The following is a 15641-nucleotide window of genomic DNA, read 5'->3' as shown; positions in this document are numbered from 1 at the left end:
AAGAGGAGAAGCACCATCATGGAGCTGGGAATCTGAAGGGTCTGGAGAGATTCTGGATAAAGGAATGGTTTCTGATCTCTTGTCAGGTGCTCTCTAACCTCATCAGGCATTATAGGAGAAAACTCAGAGCTGTTATTATGCCAAAAGGAGGTTTCAAAAAGTATTGAATAAAAGGGTGCCGCTAATTGTGTCCAATGTGTATTAGAGAAAAATATTTATGTCATAATGATATTTCCCCCCATGTTAAATTCTTATTCTCCAATGAAAGGTTAGATTTATGTGAATTTTGTAAATAAAAGATCAAAATTATTAACAATGCGGATTTATTTTCACAGCCTTCGTTGATCACATTTACCAAGGGTGCCAATAATTCTGACCACGACTGTATATGCAAATATTTAGTCTTTTTTTTTCTAAGATTAAGAAACTAAGAAAAACTATAGATATAAAAAAAAAATGAATACAATTGACAAAAACACACAAATAAAAATAAAATGAAAAAAAAAAACTTAAAAATCAACCTATAATATTATCTCAATAATGCTAAAATAGAGTGCAATGTCAGAAAATAAAAAAGAGAATAAAATATTATTTCGTTTTCACCTGTCCTTTGTTTGTTTATGTACTTTTTTGTACTTTTGTGTAGATGCTGTAGATTTTTACACTGTAAAAATGTCATGACAACTTTTTTTTTTTTTTTACATTAACATCATCAACATTTTTACATAACCTCATCAAAATATGCAATTTCAACCTTTTATATGGAATTCAATTTTTTTTTTTTTTTTTGTCGGTGTGAATATGGGTAAAACTCTCTCTCTCTCTCACACACACACACACACACACACACACACACACACACAATTATTATTTATTAATGTATCATTTATTATTATTATTATTATTATTATTATTGCAACTTAATTTTCTGGAGCTTTCAATATTACATAGATAGACAGATAATCCAAAATACACATATAGATATTAATTTTCTCCTGCAGAATCAGAAATATCTACTTACATAAACCAAACTTTACATATTTATTCCTCTCTATATTCTGAAGGGATTTGCCTGGTTTATATAATATTTTATTCCTAAAACAGTGAATTTGACAGTTTACAGTATGTTCTGATTTAGGAAAGTGATAAAAACAGATACTCAAAATCTCTTTGTGAAAACCCTCTAATGTGTCAACAAAATGAACTTGGCTCTATCCGATATTCAGATTTCTGTTCTGGATGTGTATGCAAATGAGTGCATATTTAATTAGATAGATCATCGTTTGCATATTTAAACATAGCATTTTAGAAAACTTAAAAAAAAAGTAAGGTCTTAACATACTGTGATTAATCAACAGGGGAAGTATCTGTTTGAAAATCTGTTTATCTGTATGTTAAAAACGCTCCATAATGTCGACAGTGAATTTCGTTGTATTCATAACAACTGTATGACAGCAAAAGTGTTAAAGGTCAAAGGTCTTAGAAATTAACTTAACTTAATCCTGCGGTTTTGTTGTGTGCCTGAGTTTTATTTGCTGAGCACTAGCTTGTAAAATCCAACTTCAAACACTGTGACAGGCAGCAGATCTGCGGCATTTGCAAAAGGACGAGTTCAAATCCAACTCGCCTTTATTATCCCGATAAGGGAGGGATGTGTTTGGTATTCCTGAAAATAACAAATGCTCAGCAAGATACAGAATGTAAAGAGGTGTTTTTATTCATGAAACTACCAAGAGCAGCGCTTCCTTGCATTTAAAATATTGCAAACTGAACAAACTTTATCCTGATATTCTTGGACCGGATCATAACGCACTTAAACCGATATGCAAAGTAAATCACAACAAGCTTTTTTAGCTGTGAACTCTGCCTGTGGTCTTCGTTTACCTGACATCCCATGACTGCCGTACCGCTGTACGTGACGTCTTTACATTTATAGGGATAAAGGGAGGTTAGGGCTGGAGATAAGACTCCACTGTGTGTCACCCTTGAATGTTAAGCTGAATTGCCAAAAAAAAAAAGTAGATCACCTGATCTTTTATGCATCACATTGCGCCTCACCTCCAAAATTGGAGGAAAGAGAAGTGGAAAATAAACTGAGAGGAGAGGGAAAGCTGGGTTGTCTGGATATACACACTCAAAATATGTTCTCATCCATTGCATTTCTACAGTAAAACTCTTTAATTAAAGTTTTAATTGTCAATTTCAGTCCATGTCTGTAGCTATTCTAGTGTACTTTGAAATGTTGCAGAATCATAAAATCATAACCTTTTTATTCAGGAAAAATGGCAACATTTAATGAGTCGTGCTACTGTGAAAAGGACTATAAATTTGACGAATGAACGAATTAATGAATGAACGAACGAATCAATCAATCAATCAAAATGGGTTATTGTGAACTAAAGTTCAAAATAAGAAATATTTTCATTACAAATTATGAAGACACATTGTGAAGTGTAAGATAAAAATGACATTGACATAGATACAAAATTATATTGTGAGATATAGTTGCGATTATGATAAACAAGGTTGTTACTTTATAGATTATAATTCATAACATTTGAATTCGTTTTTTTTTTATTTATTTGTTTGTTTAAACATGAGGCATAAACAGACTTTCATAAAAAAAAATAATAATAATTGGATGCCAGAGCAAACAAACAAAACAAATACATAAAAATGTTTAATTATAAAAGTTATTATATTCAAATATTGTAAATCATTTATTGTGAAACTTACTGATGGGCCACTCTTAATGCCACATCGAGCCTCATCCATAAGGACATTTTTTTGTCTAATTTATTATTAAAACCATTCTTTCATAAACGGTCAAGGCAATGGTGCATTTTTAATAAGAACTGATTTATAACCGATTTACACTAAAATTCATTCGGCTCATCCTTCATAAATGAAGCCCAATGTCTTTGTTCCTGATTTATGGGAAAAGTGGATGACAATATAGTCCACTAAAAACATTATTCCTCTCTAAAATGCAATTTAATACTGAGGCCACAATACATGCTGCAGATTACTGATGCAATTTAAAGTGATGATAAAGCAAAAATGCAAATCACTGTAATAAAACAGAATCTCAGAAGCTCTGTCACACTCCTGTTTTATCTCTGAAGTCACATTTAACATTTAATCTTTTTTAATCTATTTACAGTATTTGATCCTGAAATATTAAACTTAAGTTTCTTGTCTTCACACACATTTTGAAGAACCAATTTCTTCTTTTTTATTGATGAATATCTCTGCTGCCGGTCTTATGGATCTGAAATATCTTTCAAATACTAGTATATTAAGTGCTGTAGATTGGGAGGACAATTTGAGAGAGAGAGGAAACACTGTTTGCTGACCAAGACCACAGTGTCCTGACTAACCTGCTCTTCTACTCTGAACACAGCCTCTTATGGCACACTGCTTTCTGTCAGCATTTTCCCTTCATCAAGAAAAGAGGCATCTGTAAAGGCAGACAAATCCTAGTGTTTAAAGACACTGAAAACAACAACGAAACAAGATTTTTGACCTTCCATTCACAATGTTAGATGTTAAACATGATTAACTCGATACTGACTTACTTTATCTTTTCATTTATTTAGATGGATTTTATTTATTATTATTTATGTTGTTATTTATGTTGTTGTTATATATATGTTAATGCTTTGGCAACATTGTGTTACACAGTCATGCTAATAAAGCTTAATTGAATTTAATTTAATTGAGAGAGAGAGAAGGAAGAAGGGGGGGGGGAGGGAACAATATAATGCAATGAATCCAATAATCAACAAACTGCAACATGCATTCTAATAGTACACGTACACGTTTACAAAGACTGCAGAGTCCTCATTAGAAAACTTTTATACCCAGCTAACAAAAATACATTCTAAGAACATTTTGCTAACGTTTTGTGTTATGAAAACATTATTCCTAAATGTTCTCTGAACATTCAATATTCAATGTCCAGTTTTTTTTGTTTTTTTTAAGTATTAAGTATTAATGCTAAATGAACGTCCGACTAAATAGTTTCAGAAAAACATTCCATGAACGATGTATAATAATAGTTTTGTGCTAACGTTTTGAGAATGTTATTAAAGACCAGATAACTTTGAATAAATGTTCTATTAACATTACTGGAAAAATGTTAGTTCATGTTTATTTGAACTTTTTTCAACTTAGCCATGTTCCTTGCCATAAATTGATTATCAGCTTAAAAAAATATGTTCTAATAATATTTTGGTAGCATTCCTGCTTCCATTCCATTCCGATGAAGTAAAAAACAAATTCTAAAAATCCAAAACATAAAATGTTTGGGTCAAAACTGAAAGCACCAGAGCGTTAAAGGAACATACTATACCATTATATCAATTAGCAAACAAGGGAAGGTTGTTTCTCGCTCTCTCTCTAACACTAACAAGTAGCAACATTTAAAAAAAAAAAATGCTAGAAGATCAAACTAAAACATTTCAAGGAAGAAAAATGTATTGCATGATATATAAATAATGTATTTGAGGACATTATTAAAGACAAACCTTGCCAAAAAGCCAGCCAAAGTTCTGAGAATGTTCCCTGTTAGCTGGGTAGCAACATGAATATTGCCACATGATTTGTTGAGGGATTATTATAATTTTATTTATCATTTTACTGTTTGCAAGCAGCAGGGGGTTCAAATCTAGGACAGAACTAGATTAGAAAACAAAACTAAACTTCATCAAATCAAGATCACTTCTTAAAAAATCTCTATGCCATTTTCATCAATGACTGTCCAGAATGTTAACAAGAAAATACATTACATTACACCTGTCACATGTGATGTGTCACCAGAACCAAGCAAGCTAGAATGTATGATCATATTTAGACCTGCTCATAAATTCTGTATCCGTTTCATTTCTGCTGAAATATGGCATTCGCTTGCTATAATTCCAACCTTTATTTAACCTCAGCATACTGTACCTTTTATGGTAAGTTTCTAGCTCACTTACTTACAGAGAAATTGGCAAAGGAAAACAGAAAGTTGTCAATGAAAGGTGAAGCGCGGGACTGTCCTTTATTGGTTTTGAGAGGTTACTAATCTGCACTGCAAACAGGCTCTTAGAGTAGCTTTATCCCGGCACTTTCAGCGTGACCTGAAGTATATAAATAAATAAATAACTGTCAATTTTTTTCCCGCTTTTTATTTATCTTCTTTCCACCACTGCATTTGTGTTGACAGTTAATTTAACCGGATCAAGGAGTCCACTTGCCTTGTCCAAAGAAAGTATGACAAATGGCATGCGGTAAAGCCTTAAGACACTCTTCAGACTGCCCTTGCAAGGCCTCTCGCTGTCTATGGAGATTAACCTTTCCAACACCAGTGACACAATTTTCCATTTTTGTACAGAGCTCTCAGGAAGGTGTAAGGATCTTTATGTTGACACATGTCCGTGATTGACTTTAAAGAGTGGAACAAGAGGGGACGGTGCTCAATAAACTGTTCTTGTGAAACAGCTCGTCAAAACCACTTGAATTTAAAGTGATTTTTTCCTCGCTTTATGTTCACGTCTGCCTTTGGTGTCCAAGGAAAATGTATGAAGTCAAAACGATGACACATACAGCTGCAAAAACTAGTAAAAGTAGGCTACTGCAAAAGCTGTATTTAATGTAAAATAAAGTTGTTTTTGTAGCACAAATATTTTGACACTTTTTTTTCTTTTTACTAAGTGATACATATTTACTTCTCTTCACAATGCTTATTTTATTCTGCATTTCAGTTCACTTTTTTTTTTCATTGCACTTCTGTTGCAAAACTAGAATGGATAACTGCAGTTTTGCAATTATTTGCAACTTAGTTAAATGTAGGCATACAGGTTAGGAATGCATTTAGTTGCAAAAATAAAATAATTGATACATATTTGTTTTGCAACTAAATTCAATCTTTTTCCTCTCAATATTGTCCTCAAAAATGTACTCCATGCAATGCCATTACTAACCTGTATGCATACATATTAAACTTGTATTTATGTATTGTTTGTTTGTGAAAGGCAAAAGGAAAATAAAAAAAAAAAATGGGTCGGCCAAGCCCCCCAAAAAATATTTTATTTAATAAACAAACAAACATACTGTCCAATTCATGCACCAAGTCTTCTGAAACCATACATATTGACAAATGGGAAATTTGCTTCAAGTTGCAGCTCTGAATTATAGTGATTACATCTACAGTGCAGTGCTTTTTTGGTGCATTTTTTACTTTTTTGACAGTCGCGGTCAAAAAAAAAAATGGGTCGGCCAAGCCCCCCAAAAAATATTTTATTTAATAAACAAACAAACATACTGTCCAATTCATGCACCAAGTCTTCTGAAACCATACATATTGACAAATGGGAAATTTGCTTCAAGTTGCAGCTCTGAATTATAGTGATTACATCTACAGTGCAGGGCTTTTTTGGTGCATTTTTTACTTTTTTGACAGTCGCGGTCACTCTGAACTGAAAAAAAAAAAAAAATGTGTAGAGAATCTTCAAAGAACAATTTTGAATGTTTTCCACAGGAACAAAATAACAGCACATGGGTTTGATGCATCATAAGGGTGAGTGAACGATGACAGAATTCCCATTTTTGGGCGAACTAACCCTTCAAGGCTAAATTTCTTATTTTGCTACATACAGTGAAAGGGCTCTAAAGCCTCGCGGACATGACCTGCTGATGTCATTGCGCTGCAGTTGCGGTGACATGCTTTGTCATGTAACGTGTTTGAGAAGAATAGCATCTGACAGGCAGCAGTGAGACAGATGGGGGATGTGTCTGAGTAATGGTTTGAGCTCAGTGTGATTGGGCAAAGAGCCTGCAAACATGATGGACACATGACATGGTTCAAAAATCCCCACACGCAATAATAAAATGACACATGAAAGGGTCCTGCGCATGTCGAACGTAATAAATGCAAGCCAGGAGCTTCACGTGCCCACTCAACACGACATGATGTAGCCAACTAGGACATGTTCCTGGATCAACATCTGTTGTTTATGGATCAAGTTTCTTACTAAACATCCACAGCCCTAAACCTCTATCTGTAACTTAACTTAACCCTAAAAGGAGAGGGAAAAGATCACAAAAAAGCCATTGTATTATAATATATTAAGGAGGACTCTTAAAAATATGAAATTAACTTTTCTGTCAAATGCCTTTGGTTGTTGTTCAAGACTGTATTATCCTACAGAATCCAAAAAACACTTGACATTATTGCAAAATAGTCATTTGCATTAGAAAAACAGCCTTTCTGGTTAATATGTGTACTGTAATTGTAATACTATTTCCCAATAATCTTTTTTTTTTCTGATTTTTTTTTAGCTACAATTAATAGACCTAAGTAACTGGACTAAAATAAAGCACTTATATAATGAGCGTAGTAACTGAAAATTAAAACACACACACACACACGCATACACACACACACACACACACACACACACAATACAAATGAAATAAATACACAAATGTTAAATGTGTCATTTTTATGGCTTTGGATATAAAATATGATATGTGAAAATTTATTTAAAAGACATGTCATATTTACATATGTTAAAATGAGATCGTGGTGGGTAAGATCTTTTATGCTCACCAAGGCTGCATTCATTTCATTAAAAATACAGTAAAACATTAATATTGTAAAATATGTTTTAGAATTTGTTATTTGAATATATTTTAAAATGCAAACTATTCATGTGATGCAGGGAAATCTTTTGTAAAATTATAATTGTCTAAAAAATGTTTCAGTGGCAATGCAATGCATATATCTTTCTCCAGTTATATTACAATTCGACTGAAGCTCCTAAAATACACTTGAAACCTGACTGATGGAAATGTTAACCCAACAATGCGTTCTTGTAAAGTAACTGATTTTAATAAAAAAAAAATAAACAATCTTCTATGTCAGTAAGAAGTTTTAATAAACAAAATGTAAACCATGTTGAATAAACAATTAAAATCTCAGTAGACATCACAACTCTGAAATGAACGCATCATTCCATCCACCTCCATTCTCTCTCTCTCTTTCTCTCTCTTTCTCTCTCTAAAAAAGAAGCCAACCCAGATGGCAAAACGACATGAGTGAGGATCTGTTCCAAATCTATCCAAAAACCTGGTTTGAAGCAAGCAAACTTATTCAAACTGGCATGGATTTACACAGCAGCCCAAACCTAGCAGTGATTTGGGCTCCTGATGCGGGCACAACATTATTTCTGTAGTTGTTTTTGAAACAGTTGGCATGACAAATGCTACTTCAGAATTATAATGTCAAAAACAACCCACCCAGATCCTGGGATAAGGCAATTTAAAATGCAGTATGGAGTGCACACAGGGACATCAGTGTTTCTAAGCCACCATTTCAAATTATTATTATTTTTTTTCTGTGCTTGAAAGAAACAATTGAATGGAAACTTACACTACATTACTTCTATGCTCACTCGATACTGTAGTGAATGGGTCGCGTCAGAATAAGAATCCAAACAGCTGATAAAAACATCACAATAATCCACAAGAAATCCACACCACTCCAGTCCATCAATTAACAGCTTATGAAGAGGAAAGCTGCATGTTGTAAGTAACAAATCCATCATTAAGGCTTTTTTGCTTTAAACCATCACTTCTGGTCTAAAATATGAGTCCATAATCTATAACAACATCTCCTCCAGTGAAAAAGTCCATCCCCTGTTGTTTCTCACATCAAAATCCACCCACATATTTGTCTAGTTTTGGCAGATTTCTCTCCTCATTCAGATGAAATTACTTTTTCACTGTAGAAAGCAATATGGATGGGGGTAAGGGTAAGTACACTTTCATTAAATTTAAGTTTAATTTTTATGTGAACTATTCCTGTAAGTCTCCAAAAGCAGAGTTTACTTTAGAGTGATCACACAACCAGCCGATTACAACTTACTTTATCTCTGCAACCCACCTTTTTCTGGACACTTTAGCTAGTAAATCATGGCTGACAGCAAATACACCCAGACTATAGTCCAGTAAGTCATTCTGCAAAGCTATGCTGAAGAAATCTGACCTTCAAACACAACAATGCCATTTGGAAAAGCAAGACTTGACCGAGGCTGAAGTCAGAAATTCATCTTGCTGATAATTCTAAATTTTTCTCCCACCAAGACAGTCAGTTAGGGGACCTTTAACAGGTGCGTCTGCAATAATAAGACTGCTGTACCTGCTATCAGACATGAGACCCTCATCACATGCACTCAGGCACGGAGCCTTTCAGTGTGATGAAGTGCCTGAGGGAGGCCTGAAACTATGTCTGTATCGATTCAACCTTAATTATCTGCTTTCTTTCTCTTTTAACAAGATGTACAGTTATTCCATTGTATGTCAAGGTTAAGAGTCAAGTAAACGGATTAACGACGAGGGACAGCTGATATTCAAAGTATCAATACTAATATATATATAGTTCTGTTGAGTTTTTACAGAGTATAATGAGTCATACTGTACATGCAAATGTAAGGATTGCCGGTGGTATAAAGACCTGTTCGTTAGATCTATTGTGGTGTGGTGAGGTATAATCTCTGTGAATAATGTTTATTATCTCATTATAGTAATATACATTTCCAGACATTCTGGAAATGACAGAGATGTAAATTATACAACTTTGAGCAACTGCAGGAGATTCAAAGTCATAATATCATGATGAGATATTGTTCCTGAATTACCATATCTCATATTGAGGTTAAACAGTGTAAGCAGCGATTTAACTCACAGTACAGTGAATTACAGTGCAGAACTCCTCCCCTTCCATTCTTACTTCTGATTACATTATTCTTCAGATGTGATTAGACCGTCGTGTGTAACTCCGAGAGAATTCATAATCGAATGCAGGACATGTTTCTTTTTCAGAAACACAGTTACTGCGGAGTGAAATCAATCTAGTCTTAATAAATGAATCAGCACTAATGATGCACAGCATCTCACATTTGTCTAACAACCCACTGCCATGCATCAATGCCCAACCAATAGCGGAAAACACCCCTGTCTGCAGACAATAATTGTCACCCTTCATTGGTTGGACTCCATGAAAAAGCAGTTAATGGTCTTTGGAACATACTGTGATTTTGTTGGTTTTTGACAATGGCCGCGTTCAATGACAACTGAGAGTTATGGGTAATGTGAGATGATTGATCTGTCTGTCTGACTATTTATATACACAATATTATCTGTTATTTATTTATACCACTAGTCTAACTACATCTAATTCTCAAGATAGCTGCTTTCCACAGATGCATGTGTATTTTTGAGAGGCTTTGATCATTTCCAGCACATCCTTTCCCTGTACCTAATATGCATATGTACTAAATTGGGCTAGTTTATGAATGAATCTCACAGAACACATTTCACTAGACAGAAAATATAAAATGTTATTATTTTCATGAAAATTAAGCAGCTTTGTCCCAAAATTCTCATTACTCTAATACACAGGATACTTTTACTTGTTCATAATGTATTATTATTATTATTATTATTATTATTATTAAATTGTAAGAGGAACAAACATATACTAGTATGATGCATGAATCCTTTACAAGTTTTATTTATTTGGTTTGTTGGTTGGTTGGTTGATTGATTGATTGATTGATTGATTGATTGATTGATTGATTGATTATAAGAATTGAAAACTAAAAATGAAGCTCATTAAAATAAGCCTTCATATTTCAAACATTAAAAATTAAAAATAGTATTTATAAAATGTTTAATTGTAACAAGTTGTAATGGAATGGAATATAACTGAATAAAAATAATTATATATCATGCTTTTGTTGTAAGCTATAACTCGCACTATGTTCTTGACATTTGTCTGTGAGAGACATTCTGATATGTCCTCTATATTGTAAGAGACAGCATTGTATATACTTCAGGGCATCATATTTTCTGTCTGTATGCTTGACTCAGAGAGCAGATAAAATATAATAGAGTATCAGGACAACATGCCTTTGATGCGATGAAGAATGTGAAGCACAGAGAGAAGGTTGAGTGAGATAAAAACAGCTCGAGCACACTGGTAGTAGAAGTGCACTGGGGTCCCTAAGGGGGATCTAGACAGTGGGCACTCCAGCTATTGCTTAAAGAGATTGCATGTCTACTACTACTGCTTACATATATATATTTTTTTCCAGTGCAAAGAAGACAAGCAGTTCAAACTCTGCAGAATAGTGTGAGAGTGCCCGACTTGCACCGTCTGACATGGCCTCTATCTCCCAATGGAACAGCCGCAAATATCTCCAAGCATGAGGGTGCTTTGAGATAAAACATGTGAATTAGATATTACAGGGTAAGAACCAATAGGTAGCCCGCTTCTGGCCTACAGATCTGCAAGTAGAGTAAGAACCACTGGCTGTTTGAAGTGAAGTCATGGAGCGAGCCTGCAACATCTAATATTCAGTTTGTTGATCTTCTTTTTAGCTCAAATGGATGTTAGAACGTTTATTTGATCTTTAACGTTTGGGTGAAATATAGAGCGCAACAGTGATCACCCGCCGTTTCAGCGATGTTGAAGTACCTTTTTCCATTTATTTCTCTATAGGAATTTCAAAATAAACAGCTACAAATTCATGGACCAAACCAACGAAGATATTAATTTATATTATAAATATATGAATGAATGTTTTTATTGATACATATATTAAAACATACATAAAAAAATTAAACACTTTATAAATAAATATATTTTGACTCATTTGCACTACCATTTAAAACTTTGAGGTCAGATTTTTTTTATACTTTTATTAATACTTTTAATACTTTTATTCAGTGAGGCAACATTAAATCAATCAAAAGTAACAGTAAGAAAAAAAATATAATGTTACAAAATAGTTATATTTCAAATAAATGCTGTTGTTTTTAACTTTCTATTCAGCAAAGAATTCTGAAAAAAAAGTTGCACAGTTTCCACAAAAAAAGCAGCACAACTGTTTTCAACACTGATAATAATCAGAAATGTTTCTTGAGCAGCAAATAAGCATATTAGAATGATTTCTTAAGGATCATGTGACACTGAAGACAGGAGTAATGATGCTGAAAATTCAGCTTTGATATTTGAAATAAATTACATTTTAAAATATATTACTTAATGGAAAACAGTTGTTTTAAACTGTAATACTATTCCATAATATTATTCCATAATATTTTTGATCAAATAAATACGGCTTTCGTGAGCAGAAGAGATTTCTTTCAGAAACATAAAAAACTAATTTTGAACGGTAGTGTATGTACTATATATGTAAATAAAAGAATATCCTCAAAGCTCACGGTAGGTCTGTCTTGAATGTTTTTTAAGTTGTGGTACAAATTAATTCATCCGGGAACCCCACTGTTGCGCTCCATTACAGCTTTATGTTAAATAAATGTTCCATTTTCAGGCCGTGATTGAGTTGCAAAAGATAAAAATAACTGCTGTATTTCTAGATCCAACGGCGGTATGATCTCATTCAAGAGACTGAGATATGATGTGACTTGAAGTTGGATGCTGGTACTAATGACGTCTATAGCATTATGGCCCCATGTCTATCTGCATTTATGCATGGTTATCTGTTTGTCTTCAGAGACGGAAACTGTGCTCTGCTATTATGTTACATGCATGATTAATGTGCTTTTTGAAAGGCAATGTGCACTCTTTCTCTCGACAGTACTATCAATATCTGCATTATTGCAATACAGCTATAATGAGAGTGAGTAATTTATAATAATCCATCAGTGCTTGACCTTTACAAAGAGGAGAGGGAGCGCGAGCGAGAAACAGACACAGGGTAAAGAGTGACACTGGTGTTAATATTAAATTCTCTTCAATAAACTTTGTTAATCCTAGAGGGCGGTTTGATGGAAGACATTCAGGCCACAAATAGTAGAAGACCTACAACCGCATCAACAATACTGCAAGACTGGCAATAACAGAAACAAACTCTATCCCCAGCAGTCTGTGTCTGTGTTCAGCGGTGAACCGTTCACTTTTGTACATCACTAATGGGCCAAAGCAAAACTAATGGTTTGTGACTTGATCTAATTTCTTGAAATGTTCCACATGCAAACTCCTTAGTCTTGCTAATTTGTCTGTTTCAAATATTTTTTTTAAACATATATATATATTATTATTATTATTATTATTATTATTATTATTATTATTATTATTGGTGCCAAAGAGAGTGTTTCTCTGTTGATGGGCATTTAGCAGTATCAGACTCTAACCTTTATCTGCCTCTGAGATTGTGAGTGGATTGATTCAGACTCTGTTATTTTGACAGGACATCAGTCCAGAACAAGACAAAAAAAAAAAAGAGAAAGACTTGGATGGAGAGCAGTGAGACATAAAGAATGAATAGAAAGGAAGATGACCTCAGTGAAAGTGTAAAAGAACAAGCAAGAAAGGGAGAGATAGCGACTCGCTCACTCCTGCAGGTGCAGAGCATCTTCCTTATAAAATAAATGGAAGAAGAGAGAGACAGAGAGAGAGAGACCTTTCAGCAAGAGCAGTGAGGAAGAAAGACCTTGGCTCCCCTTGAAGAGTCCATAAAACCCCCTGTCTCGGAGAAAAGATTGGATGTGGCGCCATGTCTGGATGCATGGCCTCTCCGATAACAGGCTAGTTTCCCTTCGTCAAATCCACACCATGAAGGAAATGAAGGAGGGGGGGGGAGGGCCAGAATGTCCTGTCCCCTCATGTTCTGTCACCGATTGAGTTGTGCGCCAAGGAAAAGAGGCACGGCGAACCCAAGAACGTAGAAGTGTTGCTATCAAAGCCTGGCCTGAATTCCACTCAACGTCTAGCGGGTCTTCACAGCAGTATTGACCTAACCGCTGTAGCAGAAACAAACAACGATAGATAAAGGTATTAGTTCCACTTGCCTGCCACAATTTCTCCACTCTTCTTAAAGGGAGAGACATGATACGGACAAAAGCTCGGTGTAGAACGGCGACTGCCAGTTGAGCGAATCTGTTGTCTACAAAAACCTTCATGACAGATTACAATTAACTTATAGATCAATGACAAAACACAACCGGCAAAGCAAGCGTCTGCGGACTGCCGCTCTTGCAGTCTGGCAAACCAAACATGCATATTTTATTGACTTTCAATTGCAAAGTGCTCACTAATAGCCAGATCAGTTTCACAAGGCTAGAGATTGTCAGCCGAGGTGACATTGAAAGTAATAAGCCAAATCAAAAGTCAAACAAAATCAATAAGAGGGTTTATGAGGAATCATCAACTCAAAACAAAATATGAGGGTGTTTCCAATAAGGTAACAAAACCTTTCATGTTGGAACATTTACCTAATTAAAAAAAAATAATAATCTTGGTAAGTTAGTTTAGTTAGAAGCAGATACACACACACACACACACACACACACGTCTATCTCTATCACAGGTCTTTCTATTTAGAATTTTTCACATTTAATTCAATGTGTTACTTGCTGTTTGTTTAGAATTATTTGTGAAATTTTGTAGCAATTTCACATCTAAAACACATCTGATGGTTATCTTTTGGATGTAAACCTACAGCAGCATAACTATACAAGGACAGTGACTAGCTAAATTTTAAAATATGTTGTTTTGCACATCTCTATTCTCACCAATAGCAACCATATTATCGATATACCTGTATCTATACACTGCAAAAATGAGACCTTACTGAGTTAAGACTTGTTTTCTTGAATATAAAAGTGTGTTTTATCTTATTGCATGGACAGAGTTTTCTTCATTTAATAAGACTGTTTTAGATTTGTTCATACATAAAAAAATAAAAAAATTGCCAGTACATTAAGCCAAAATGTACCCAAAGTATAACATCTGAAAAAAAGTCTTAATACCTCATGCTGTGTTGCTTCTGAAATAAATATTTCTTGTTTGAAGGACATTTGGATACTTTAACTGGAAAATTAGACAATAATAAATAATTTACACACATATTACAGTAGAAGAACATTATGCAACAAAATGTTTAGCTAATGCCATCCAATACTGTATGCACTGCGACTGAGCCGATGTACACGTTTTCCTTTTGCCCCTGAGCTTGACCACCAAAAAGTAATTTGTTTGCTCACTCTTGACCAGCAGCAATCAATCAGGCTCTCTGAACGTAACGCTTGCATCCAAATCCTCTATATATCCAAGTAGTTATGCTTTGAAAATGCCAGAAATCTGGCTTTCTAATCAACTCTTAACTCCCTGATGAGATGACAACTGTTCTGAACTCATGTGAACTCTGCATTTATGAGTCTAATATACATGCTTCCAATTTATATGTAGATGAAGGCAATGCAGGCAGCAATGTACAACAGACATGTTTTTTCAGGCCCTATTGCATACTTGACTGAGGAACTCAAAGCAGAGATTATACCGAGAGGTCAATGAAGGCTAAATATAAGAGACCTTGACTGAGCGAAGCAAACAGCCTCTTTAGCTAATTTATTTGGCGGCCTACTTTATGACTTTGTTTTTGCATGTCCTTTAGAAAATGCAGATGGGTCAAAGGTTCTGTTGTAGAGAACAACGTGATGCATATTATTGGGTATTAAATCGGGTAACTCTTGTTGAACCTCTGAATACATTTATTTGTTGTTCAACCTGGAATTCAAATGATGTCTTATTCCATATTTCTCCAATGAAAAACGAATCACAAACATGT

The sequence above is a fragment of the Sinocyclocheilus anshuiensis genome, unplaced genomic scaffold (genome assembly GCF_001515605.1).
Source record: "Sinocyclocheilus anshuiensis isolate Anshui unplaced genomic scaffold, SAMN03320099.WGS_v1.1 scaffold432, whole genome shotgun sequence".
Taxonomy (NCBI): Eukaryota; Metazoa; Chordata; class Actinopteri; order Cypriniformes; family Cyprinidae; genus Sinocyclocheilus; species Sinocyclocheilus anshuiensis.
This window is presented reverse-complemented; position numbering follows the sequence as displayed.